Here is a 13,366-nt window from a genome sequence, read left to right as displayed (position 1 = left end):
GCCTCTAATAATGTGTGTGCGCACTCGATCGATGATCCCTAAACCTTAAACAACCCCTAAAACCTTAAATCCCTAATCCCTAATAGTCCCTAATCCCTAAACCCTAAACACCCTAAACACTAAACCCTAAACCCTAAACCCTAACCCTAACCCTAACCCTAACCCTAACCCTAACCCTAACCCTAAACCCTAGCTAACCCTAAACCCTAAACCCTCGACCCTAAACCCTAGACCCTAAACCCTAACCCTAACCCTAACCCTAACCCTAAACCCTAGCTAACCCTAAAACCCTAATTAAACCCTATGTATAGGCCAACGACACTTAATTGTGCATCGAGCAGGCCAAGGGTGCCTCACGGTCCTCTAATTAAATTAAATGTGCCATGCATTAACCCTAAACCATATATATGTAACTAACCCTAGCTAGCTAATCAACCCTACTTAATTAAAACACATAACCCTAAACTATACTAGCTAGCTATAACCCGATCTAATAAAAACATGCTCTATATGTAGCAGCTAGCTAGCAAACCGTAGATTAACACCAATTAAAATATACATGGCCTATATCGATCATGTTGTATAACATATCCCTGAGATTCATTAATTAACTATATAATTATCGTGATAAATTAATTAACTTGAATTTTGACAAGTTCTCTCGAATGAAAACACATTTGATTAAGTTGCCTCATAATATATATATAATTAGTGTGCATGCATGGCCTACAATGCATTCGTGCATATATTTTAATGTATATTTGAACATATATATTCTTGGGGATTTCAATCTCGATCTCTCTCTCTCGATCATCTATATATCGTTATTGGTGGCCCAAAAAACACACATATATACGCATGCACTTTATGCGTAAAGGCGCGCGCGGTGCCTCTAATAATGTGCGTGCGCACTCGATCGATGATCCCTAAACCTTAAACAACCCCTAAAACCTTAAATCCCTAATCCCTAATAATCCCTAATCCCTAATCCCTAAACCCTAAACACCCTAAACACTAAACCCTAAACCCTAAACCCTAACCCTAACCCTAACCCTAACCCTAACCCTAACCCTATAACCCTAACCCTAACCCTAACCCTAAACCCTAGCTAACCCTAAACCCTAAACCCTAGACCCTAAACCCTAGACCCTAAACCCTAACCCTAACCCTAAACCCTAGCTAACCCTAAAACCCTAATTAAACCCTATGTATAGGCCAACGATACTTAATTGTGCATCGAGCGAGCCGTGGGGTGCCTCGCGGTCCTCTAATTAAATTAAATGTGCCATGCGCGCATTAACCCTAAACCATATATATGTAACTAACCCTAGATAATCAACCCTACTTAATTAAAACACATAACCCTAAAACTGTACTAGCTAGCTATAACCCGATCTAATAAAAACATGCTCTATATATAGCAGCTAGCTAGAAAACCGTAGATTAACACCAATTAAAATATACATGGCCTATATCAATTTTAATATATATTTGAACATATTCTAGGGGATTTCAATCTCTCTCTCTCTCGATCATCTATATATCGTTGTTGGTGGCAAAAAACACACACATACATATATACGCATGCACTTTATTATGCGCAAAGGCGCGGGGTGCCTCTAATAATGTGTGTGCGCACTCGATCGATGATCCCTAAATAACCTTAAACAACCCTAAAACTCCCCTAAACCCTAAACACCCTAAACACTAAACCCTAGACCCTAAACACCCTAAACACTAAACCCTAAATCCTAGACCCTAAACACCGTAAACACTAAACCCTAAACCCTAAACACTAATTAATTAAACCCTAAAACCTAGACCCTAAACACCCTAAACTAAACCCTAGACCCTAGCTAGCTAAACACCCTAAACACTAAACCCTAAACCCTAAACCCTAGCTAACCCTAAACCCTAATTAAACCCTATATATAGGCCAACGACACTTAATTGTGCATCAAGCGAGGCCGGGGTGCCTAGCTCGCGGTCCTCTAGTTAAATTAAATGTGCCATGCATTAACCCTAAACCATATATATAACTAACCCCTAGCTAATCAAACCCTAGTTCATTAAAACACATAACCCTAAACTATACTAGCTAGCTATAACCCGATCTAATAAAAACATGCTCGATCTATATATATAACAGCTAGCTAGCAAATTAAACGGTAGATTAACACCAATATATTAATATATACGACATGGCCTATATCGTTCATATGTTGTATAACATCTCCCTGAGATTCATTAATTAATTATATAATTATCGATGATAAATTAATTAACTTGAATTTTGACAAGTTCTCTCGAATGAAAACACATTTGATTAAGTTTACTCATAATATATATATAATTAGTGTGCATGCATGGCCTACCATGCATGCATTAGTGCATATATTTTAATATATATTTGAACATATTCTTGGGAATTTCAATCTCTCTCTCTCTCTCGATCATCTATATATCGTTGTTGCCCAAAAAAAAACACACATATACACATGCACTTTATGCGCAAAGGCGCGTGTGCCTCGATCTAATAATGTGTGTGTGCGCACTCGATCGATGATCCATAAACCTTAAACCCTAAATAAACCCTAATCCCTAAACCCCTAAACACCATAAACATTAAACCCTAGACCCTAGACCCTAAACCCTAACCTCCTAACCCTAAACCCTAAACCCTAATTAAACCCTATATATAGGCCAATGACACTTAATTGTGCATCAAGCAGGCCAGGGGTGCCTTAGCTCGCGGTCCTCTAATTAAATTAAATGTGCCATGCATATATATATATATATATATATATATATATATATATATATATATATATATATAGGTACCGCTATTCTCGAACCGGTTCGAGAATAACTATTCTCGAACCCTTTCTGAACTTCCACGTGTTTTCCTAGTGAACTTCTCGACGGAATACCAGAATTGCATGTTCATGCGAACAGTATTTTCATGATGATTTTTAAACCGCTTATCGGATTGATGCGTATAATATACCGTTGGATTCGCACGGAAATTTCGCAACTTTTTCGTGTTCATTGTTTTCCCAAATTTTACATTGATTAAAACTAATTTGAAATATACAAAACAACGTTTTCGCGGATTTCTCTATTTTTTTACAGTTTTGGGGTTCCAGTTTTCAAACCGTTTATCGGAATGATGCGTATGATATGCCGTTGGAAAGGTGCTGACTAGGCGCACCTTTTTCATGAAGAACACTTTTCTAAATTCTTTATAGTTTAAGAGCAGATTTGAAAATACGTGATTACGTTTTTCGAACTTCTCAGTTTTTCGAACTGTTTTTGGGGCTTATTTCCGAACCACTTATCGAAATTTTCCAAATGATATTGCGTTGAAAAGATATTGATTAGGCGAATCTTTTTCATGTTGAATGTTTTTCCAAATTCTAAATGGTTTTAGTTTAATTTCAGAAATACATAAAAGTGAAGATAACGCCGATACAAGAACATTTCGAAATTGGCTCAACTAGATTGATTAGGTGTGGCATTGCAATATTTTGGAGTATTAGTAGAGTTATATTAGTGCTAATTGTACGTTGAGTTGGTCGATTTGCGCAATCGGTGGTTGTACGGACGATTTCTATGCGTATGATTTCCGTCCAGAAAAACAGAGTGTATGAAGTGCTCGAATATAGAAGTGAACTTCCTTATATCTGTTAGTGAACTTCCGATCGCGGTATAAAAGTTTCAGGCATGTAATAAAATTATAGCGAACTTCTGTGGATGTGAACTTCTTCTTCTCTTAATCTGAACTTCCCGACGGACTTCAATATTGCACACTTCTGAAACTTAGTCTAGTTTGAAGTGAACTTCAGAAAATATAGTGAACTTCCGTCGCATCTGAACTTCTCTGGAACCACTTGTGAAACTTCCTAGTGTTTTCCTACTGAACTTCTCGACAGAATAACAGAATTCCATGTTTGTGCGGACAGTATTTTCATGTTGATTTTCAAACCGTTTATCGGATTGATGCATTTAATATACCGTTGGATTCGTACGGAAATTTAGCAACTTTTTCATGTTCAATTTTTGCCCAAATTATGTATTGTTCAAAACTAATTTTAAATATACAAAACAATGTTTTCGCGGATTTCACTATTTTCGTGCAGTTTGAGGGTTCTATTTTTCAAACCGTTTATCGGATTGATACATATGATATGCCGTTGGAAAGCTGATGACTAGACGCATCTTTTTCATGAAGAACACTATTCTAAATTATTTACTGTTTAAGAGCAGATTTCAAAATACGTGATTTTGCTTTTCGAACTTCTCATTTTTCGTACTGTTTTTTGGGGTTTATTTCCAAACCACTCATCGGAATGTTCCAAAAGATATTGCATTGAAAAGATATTGATTAGGCGCAGCTTTTTCATATTGAGTATTTTTTTCAAATTCCAAATGGTTTAAGTTTAATTTCAGAAATATGTAAAATCGAAGATAACGCCAACACACCAACATTTTGATATTGGCTCATCTAAATTGATTATGTGTGGCATTGCGGTGTATTGGAGCATTAACAGAGTTATATTAGTGCTAATTGTGCGTGTCACCGGTCGATTTGCGCAATAAAAGGTTGTACGAACGATTTCTATGCATATGATTTCTGCCGTAAAAATAGAGTACATGAGCTGCTCGAATATGGAAGTGAACTTCTCGATATCTATAAAAGTGAACTTCTCGATATCTGTTAGTGAACTTCCGATCGCGGTGTAAAAGTTTCAGGCATGCTCAAAATATACTTCCTACATGTTCAAAGTGAACTTTCGCTCCGATACAAAGTGAAGTTTGACAAAAGAAAATTTTCGGTATGTTCATGGTGAACTTCCCCCGTGTTCAAAGTTAATATTAACAAAAAATAAATTGAGCTTGTTATCTAAATTTTCTAGAAGTGAACTTGTGATGTTCACTAAGCAAACTTCTGTCCGCTGTTTTTTCTTGACTACAGTGAACTTTGCCAATAAAATTTGTGAAACCAGTGCTCGACAAATTGAACTTGCCAATAAAATAAAAGTGAACTGCAGTTTATCAAGAATCAGTATATCATCAGTGGTATTTTTACACACAATTTTTTGTGAACTTTTCAAGTGCATATGAATTGAACTCCATTAGAGAAGAAAACGAACTCCCTGAATTGAGTAAAAGTCATTTTCTCAAAAGAAAAAGAAGGTGAAGCGTGGTGAACTGCTGATATACATACAACTGAAATGTCGAGCTACACAAAAGTGGACTATCCAGATCACATAGCTAAGCACATACATGTATCTATGCGCACAGGAGCGTTCTCAACAAACATACGACATTCACGAGAACATCATAAACCCACAGTATTCAACTAGCCAAAACCCAAGAATAACTGGGTTTGGGTTAAGCTTCTGAGTGAGAGATTTTGGGCAGCAGCGGGATTGGGAGGTCGCCAACTCCTCGGATGCTGACCACGGCATCACGACTTCTCCAACTACATTGCAAAGTTTCCTTGAAGAAAGTTGTCCGTAATCTTCATTCACCTCCATAAGCTCACAAACTCATGCAAATTCTAAATAATCTTAACAATGAGAGTAAGTCCCTTTTGAAGATGCACACCTGTACAATTTAAATAGTCAAATGAATTGTTGATCATGAAATTTTGATCATAATAGTTCAACTAACATTTGATTGCCTTCAGGTTCTAGCACACAAACTCAGTAGCAACTTCTTAGAAACTTTGTCACAGCTATACCTATTTGTGTCCATACTGCAGGTATGCGCAAGTGCAATGATTTACTTTAACAGTCCAAAATTTTATCACACAGAGTGAACGTTTGCACTTCCCTGATGTATATGCTTTGTATTGCTCGGATGAGAAGAGATAAGAGTACCGATAGTGCAATGCTTTATTTTGAAATTCTAAACCATTTGTTGCCGGCAGTGCTATAATAATTTTCATTAGCTTCAGCAAGACCCTCTTTCTTTGTTTGATCTTGCCTGGTATAGTTCCACCCGTTGCAAGTTGAACTTTCCATGAGTTCAAAGTGAACTGGCTGACATGTATGGTGAACTTTCAGAAAGATGAGGTGAACTACCAACTCATGCAAAATGAAATTTCTAGGGCGTTCAAATGAATAATCTGCACTCCCTAAAAACATAGAGTGGTTCCCCTTGTGAATAATCTAAACTACCATATTACGTAATAGCCGCAAGAATCAAGTTCAGTATATACAGACAAGAGTGAACCTCTATTTTTCATGTATTGAACCGGTTTTAGACTAAAGAGTGAACCTCTTTAGCTGTTGCAAGAACAACTTCTTTTAAATTATAGGATTGTCATCAGAGAGACAAATTCTTGTGGAAATTATTCTAGAAACATAGTTCTTATTTTTAGAGGAACCTAGGGCACAAAATCTACTCACCTTTACAGGACCAGAAGGTCGCTTGAGTATTGCACGAACCTGGTGCTCGAGGGAATCCGTAGCGATGCTTGCCGGAGTTCGCACCGGTGCTCGTGGAAGTCCTCGCTGCTGCTGCTCGCGGCAGTCTCGGTGCGAGTCCAGCAGCAACGAGCACGTGAGTCCAGGGGTGCTCATCTACTCACAATATCCTACAATATTATTCATGATTGTGTATACCTGCAAGTACCCCAAACGCCATGTTAAGAGACCTCCAAGTATTGTCCGATTTACTTACTTCCTGGAATAGAACGTAGAGATGAAGAATATTTGCCAATATGTCTAAATGGGAAAGATTAACAATAATAATATGTGCCAAAAAATAATTGGCTGTAAAAACCATCACAAAGAACATAGAAACATACCATTTCTTATCTTACTCGTGAACTCCCGCCGCGGCAACCAGTGGGCTCCCACAGCTGAACACCTAATCAAAAGAGTGAACTCTTAGATAGAGCACTATATATAGAATAAAAAGAAAGCATGGACTTCTATTTTCTCTATAGAAGGCATGGAGGAAAAAATCAAATCCCATTCTCGCTCTATGCAACACACGGCTCTAGCTAACCTTGGACATAGTATGTTCACGGGTATTGAAGCAAACTTTAATAGTGCAAAATTCTAAATATATGTACTGTCCAACCATAAACTTCCGGGATTTTAAAAGTGAACTTTGTGACAAGGAATAGTGAACTTCCAATGTACGTACAGAAAAATAAAAATTTTGATATATTTTGTCGGCAAAGAAGTGAGTTTCTTCCTTAGATGATTGTGATTCAAACATTCAGATCTTAAAAAGAAAAAGCGAACCATTCTGGAAGAGCGAACTGCCTAAAATGAACAAGATGAACTTCGCCACAAAACAAGATGAAGTCCCTGAGTTGGACATGTGAACTTGCATTTTAAATAGAAGCAAACTTTACAGTATTCTGTTTTATGTGCTTTAACTGAAATCAGTTTGCAAAATACAAAGCTAGAAGACAATCTGTAGGAAAAGAATAACACATAGCAGCAGTTGAGATGTTGTTCTCTCTGAAATTCACGTAATAAATTTATGAACTTACTGTGCTCTGTTTCTGAACCGCATATAGCCTAACAAACCGTTGTAGCTTAACTAGTGAACTTCCTATTTTCCACTTTTTTTAAAGTAAATTTTACTTCTATTGCGGGTCAAAGCATCATAGCATGGGCAGTTCACAATATCATTTCATAACAACATAAATAGGAGGTAAGAAGTGAACTACCCGCACCCAAGTGGGTTCCCCAACAAAGAAAAGTTAACTTCCAACAGATGCAAATTCCTTGTGAACAAATTGAACTTGTTTGACATAATAAATTGAGTGCAAACAGTAGCATAATAAATGGGTTCACGTTTTGTACAGAGAGAACATAAAAAAACTGAACTTCCAATGTTTTATATAAGGCATAAATTGATGTTTGTACAGAGAGCAGCAGCATAAATCGAGTGCACACAGCAGCAGAATAAATCGAGTGCACAAATTCAAGTAAGGTAAGTACCACATTATCAAGCACATTAAAAAAGTTGGTAGCGCATAGAGAAAATAATCGACACAAGAGAGAGAAGCTAGATGATTATGACTGTCAAACTAGCCCCTGGAAGTGGTTCAAAATCACCTTGGCTGCATGCATCTTATGTTACAATAAATTAATAACTAGCTCATTACTAAATAGCTTGCTGATTATGAAATGAATTGTTACGCTACAAAAACTGAACTTTTGCCTTCGTACCAAGTGAACTCCCCTGGACAAAAAAGTAAAACTAAATTTCCCAGTGACACCCACATCATATATATGTAAGTGAGAATCACTGAAATGCTGCACTTGGTTCCGTAAAAAAAAATTGTTGCAACAATATCGGAGTTCAGATGAGGCAGCATACTAGTGACAAACAGCAACAAAAAGAAGTTGTAGTACTTTCAGAGAAGCAAAAACTGAACTACACGAAAAATAGAAAACAAACTTCTACGACAAACAAAGTACAGTCCTGATAATTAAGAACAAAAGTATTACTATTTTTGTTGGATAAAAGTGAACTTCACATGTGTACGAAGTGAACGTCCTAACTAGAAATTCTGAAGTACTGGCACATCAATCAAGAAAGTGTAGTTCAGTTTTTCATCCTGAAGTGTTGGATAATTAAGGGCTAAACAACAGCAAGATCAATCAGCAAGTACCGACACATCGTTCAGACTTTTGACCTGCCCTCAATACATAAGTGTACCACCGGAACTTTATTTTGTGAACTATGAAGGCATATATAAGTTGCATCTCTGAAAGCTAATTCTTGTGCAATACACAATTGATAATATGGTGAAATCCTGCGACTGATGAAGCGAACTCCACCAGCAAACAAAATGAACTTGACACTTGCATGTTTTTCATCCTCACTTGTTTGTGTGTTTTTAGTGAGCTACTGAACTCCATGTCTACTAGTAAATAGATGACACTAGTAGTCTAGTAATAGCTCAACTAGATGATCTAGTACTCCAGCATGTTGAGCCAAACAAATATGCAGTGCCTAAACTCCTCAGGCCATACGACTTAAAATTATCCCTTCAATAAATAAAAATTAACTTCACAGCAAACGCCTTTTCTGTTACTCTTTTGAACTGAAAGAGACATTATGAAACAGCCTCCCGGAAAATAATAAGGGAATTTGCCAATGGTGAACTACTACTATTTTGGGTACCAGCCTGAAGGCATCAACCTCTATTTCTATGTGTCAAATAGATACAAAGTAAGCACCAAAGAACAGAGAAACTCTAGAGAAAAACTAGTAAACAACATCAATGCATTGACTAGCAAATTAATCAACGGATCAAGCTGCTGCTTTGCTATTGCAGAGCTCACCGCTGCAATTGCATGAATGCAAACAAATCAGGAAGCAGGGGCTCACCAGGAGAACTAAAACAACACGTCAATCCAGACAACGCGAGTGCGCATTGGGGGCGAAACAACCGTCAGCTTGGCCTGACTCCACAGCCCTTCCGGCCTGACTGTCTAACCGAGTTAAGACTGCAACAAGAGGTGGGCGAGTCGGGAATTGAAGGGGAGGGCAGAGGCCACCAGTGAGTACGGCGGGCAGAGGCCACCAGCGAGTCAGGAATTGAAGCGTCTGAGGCTGGGGAAGGCCTGCGCGGGGCTGGGTACCAAATTGGATGCAGGGGAGTTCACGGCGGGCGCACGCGAAAGTCACAGACGCGTACCAGCCGTCGGAGTCGCGGTGGTGGAAGAAGAGCGTGGCGTCGTCGGCCCAGCACGGCCAGCCGCCGTCCTCCATGAGCAGCGTGCGGCGGGACCCATCGGAGGTGCGGAAGACGTAGAGGTCGGTGCGGAGGTCCTGCACCTCGCCGGCCCACCCGTCCGCGCCGGGCGACGCGGCGGCGGTCCAGTCCCCCGAGGGCGAGACGGCGGGGCTGAAGTCCGCGACGCCGGGCGGGTGAGGCGGCGCGGCGCGTGGGCGGGGGAGTGGGGGATGCGGGTGGATTAGACGGCCGCCCAGCTCCGGCGTGGAGCGGCCGCGGGGAGCGCCGTGGAGACGTAGACGTGGCGGGATCCGTCGCGGGTGAGGGTTGGGCGGTCGCGGAGCGCGGCGGGGTCGGACCAGGGGAGCAGCAGCGTCGGCGTGGAGGGGAGGCCGAAAGACAGCGGTCCAGACCCCGCACCCACGAGAATCCACGCCGGGAAGGAGGGGAGGCTGCCCTGCAGGAGGCCGGTGGTCGGTGAGGCAGGCGTGGAGGAGGTCCACATCACCGGCGACCGTGGGGCACAGACGCATTTGTGGTGGAGAGCTGGTCAGCGGCGGGCACGGAATACATGGGCGACGCGGAGAAGTTCCATGTCTGCGGCCGCCGCGTAACATAGGGGCGGGGCGACGCGGATGAGATCTCCGGTCAGCGAACGCCGCATAGGGGCGGCGGAGGAAGGCATGTAGGCGCCGTAGGGGAAGAAGGTGTTGCGGGAATAGGGCCGGGTGCGCCGTGCCCCGTCGGTGGGAAGAAGGTGGGGCGGGAATTGGGGGTTCCATGGTCAGGGGCGTGCGGTTCACTACAGGGTAGGTGGGACGAAGAAGATCTGGATCAGGAGGGTTGCGGTCGGTCGATCGATCGGTTGGTTTTCTTGAACAGATGGCAGGGGTTCGAGAATAGTTATTCTAGAACCCCTCTTAAGGGGGTTCGAGAATAGTCTTGCTCTATATATATATATATATATATATATATATATATATATATATATATATATATATGCAAAATAGTGGGCTACCACCATGGCTAGCTATGCATAGCCATACAACCGACCGATTCACTATAGAGAGCAACGCGAGATCACAAAATTTTAACGGAAATTCCAACGCCGTCATATCCAGAGTAGCATATCCACTCATTTAATCCTCAAGCGCAGTTGCCATTCTCCACCGCGTTCCCCCCTGCCCATCCACCCACCACGCGGTCGCAGACTCCGCCCCTCTCCTTCAGCCGGCAGCTGGCCGCATCCGTGCGCCGCCTCCTTCCCCCGCGGCAGCACGGCGACCATGCTCCCCATGCTCGTGCTCGATCCCATCACCGCGACCACCTCGGCATCTCCTTCCCGTGCATCAACCAGGATGGCCTCGTGCCACCCGCCGCGCCCGCTCCGGCCCCGGCGCCGGCGAGAGAGGCGGAGGTGGGCAGCCTGATGGTGGTGGAGGCGCGGGAAGGTGTTGCGTCTCACGTAGATGGAGGCGTCGCGCGGGTGCGGGCGTCCCGCTTGGGCGCCGTGCCCTACGCCGTGTTCTTCAGGATCTGCTGCGACGCCGCGGGGACGGACGCCGGCCCCACCGTCGCGCGCGCGCTCGACGAATCTAGATCCGTCATCGTGCTCGGCAAGACCGTCTTCCGCAGGCCGTCGCGGGGACGTTGCTTGATCCCTCTGTTTTCCCCATCCTTTTTAGTCTAGTTGTACTTTGCAGTTAGCACAGACAAAAGGCACGTTGGTTCCTCTGTTCTGCTCCCTCTCTTGTACTGTTAATTTTACAAATCCGGTCGACTGGGTGCACATTTTCACAAGGCTCGAGGTCTGACGAGATTTTCCGTGTTTTTGCATTTGTCTCCCAACAGGAAAAGAACCAAAGAAACGGAGGTGTTCTAAAACAATAGAGCAGTTGACACCCAAAGTTTGGGGGGGATTTTACCCAATCCGTCTCCAAGATGTGAGTGTCTTTTCTTCTCTAAAAAACCTGAAGGATTGACATACTTTCGACCATTGAGATGTCTTTTGGGTTGGCTTATTTCTTGTTATTTTGCCTCATCCAATAAATTATCTTTTGGGGAAGTGAGTTCATCTTTGTTTCTTGTTTTGTTCTTGTTCAATTGATTTCTAACTTCAAACTCTGCTGTAAGGAAAAAAGGTTGAAATTTGGTTATCAGGCTGCATATTTAGACGTCGCCATAAGACTTGCACTCCTTTCAGCACCCCTACTGGATTAGCAAGCAGCTGGCTTTCTTTTTTTTCTTCCAAATCATTGTCTAGGCGAGCTCAGGAACATCTGAAAAGACACGTTTCCCTTATGATCAACAATGGGCACCCGACTAGTTTGATTTCAACAAATTTCAGTTCTGCAAGTTTTGATTCTTTTGGTACTGCATTTATCTACGTTTGCATTTCTGTTATGGTATTCAAGAAAGTAAGCGCGTTTTTTGCTGTAGGGAGTGAGGCCATTTGTGGAGCTGGCGCCGGCGGTGGTGTGCTCGCTGGACTTCGACGACTCGCTGGAGGATGCGTCCTTCACCGTGTACCCGTGGACACACCGTCCGTGGAAGCCGTGCTGACGACCATAGGGAACGCCATCGGCGGCGGCGGCGTGGGATCGGCCTGGTGACCTGACCGACAACATTGCTTATACAAGCACAAACCAATGAAACTTTTTTCTACAGCTTGTGTAAAATGTTTTTCTACTAGTTGGTTTGTTATTCGTTCATATCTTGACACCGTCCAAAATTCTCCCAGCAAAAAAATACCAAACACTGTATTTTTCCGTGCCATCTTGTTAGTTATCCACATGCCTAGTTGAAGGCTGCTGGACACACTCTTGACAGCAGGTGCCACACATGGATCACTCAGCACATGCCTGTTCGAAATGAGCAATGTCCGTTTGAGCAGTAATTTCATCTGTATTTTTCATTGTACATATGTCTGGATCACTGTCTTGCATATTTCATTGCTCCAACCAGATATAGTAAGCAAAAAAAACCAGATATAGTAAGCAGCAACTTATTTATGCATGCAGTTCCAATTTATAAATTTTCTGGCAACTTATGGAACAAAATCGTTCCCGTGCATGCACCATTTCTCTTCAGATTGCTGCAAAAATTCTTGTAAGACATTCATAGATGAATTTCTTCTGAAATTGTTGTACAACATGCAAAGAGTCATATCTGTGTATTAATGTTTGTAACTTGATTCAGTGAAGTCATGCCATCTGGATACTACAGTTTCTTTCTGTTTGGGCAAAATTTTAATCATGCATTCTAAACAAGCTAGATAGGTTCCAGGTGGTAGCAAGATACTACAATTTATTTGTGTAAGAGGCGGCAACCACGTAACAGACCATTGCATCTGCAGTTTTCATTGACCAGACCAACTGTTGTTTTCATGGAAGAGAGCATTGCACCCGCTAGAGCAATTGACGAATCTATGTACTGTAGGAATTACCATCTGAATGAACCATGGAATGGGCCATTGATTTGACCATGTACAAATGAAAAAGGATGTGAACCCTTTACAATTTTCATTCAGTGAGACGTCCAGTTAAATAACGTCCAGTTAATTGGTCGGTTCAGTTGCAATTTTCGTCTCTGATATGCGCGTGACAAGCAAAGGGTGCCAGCAGTTTCAGCACGTCAAACGAACGCCAG

The 13,366-nt window shown here is 41.9% G+C and overlaps 1 long non-coding RNA gene across 2 annotated transcripts; it reads right to left on the bottom strand.

Annotated features, from left to right (window-relative positions):
• Nucleotides 1-5,501: 5,501 nt before the first annotated feature.
• Nucleotides 5,502-9,702, bottom strand: LOC124679088. 2 transcript variants are annotated; one of them, XR_006994790.1, is made up of 4 exons: nt 9,370-9,702; nt 6,818-6,879; nt 6,417-6,632; nt 5,502-5,610 (listed from the first exon to the last, which is right to left on the bottom strand). It is a non-coding gene; the product is annotated as an uncharacterized LOC124679088 (long non-coding RNA). The 2 variants fall into 2 exon arrangements; XR_006994791.1 differs by having other exon boundaries at nt 5,508-5,610; nt 6,456-6,632.
• Nucleotides 9,703-13,366: the final 3,664 nt, after the last annotated feature.

This window comes from Lolium rigidum, chromosome 7 (assembly GCF_022539505.1).
Source record: "Lolium rigidum isolate FL_2022 chromosome 7, APGP_CSIRO_Lrig_0.1, whole genome shotgun sequence".
In the NCBI taxonomy this organism is placed as follows: domain Eukaryota; kingdom Viridiplantae; phylum Streptophyta; class Magnoliopsida; order Poales; family Poaceae; genus Lolium; species Lolium rigidum.
This window is presented reverse-complemented; position numbering and strand designations above follow the sequence as displayed.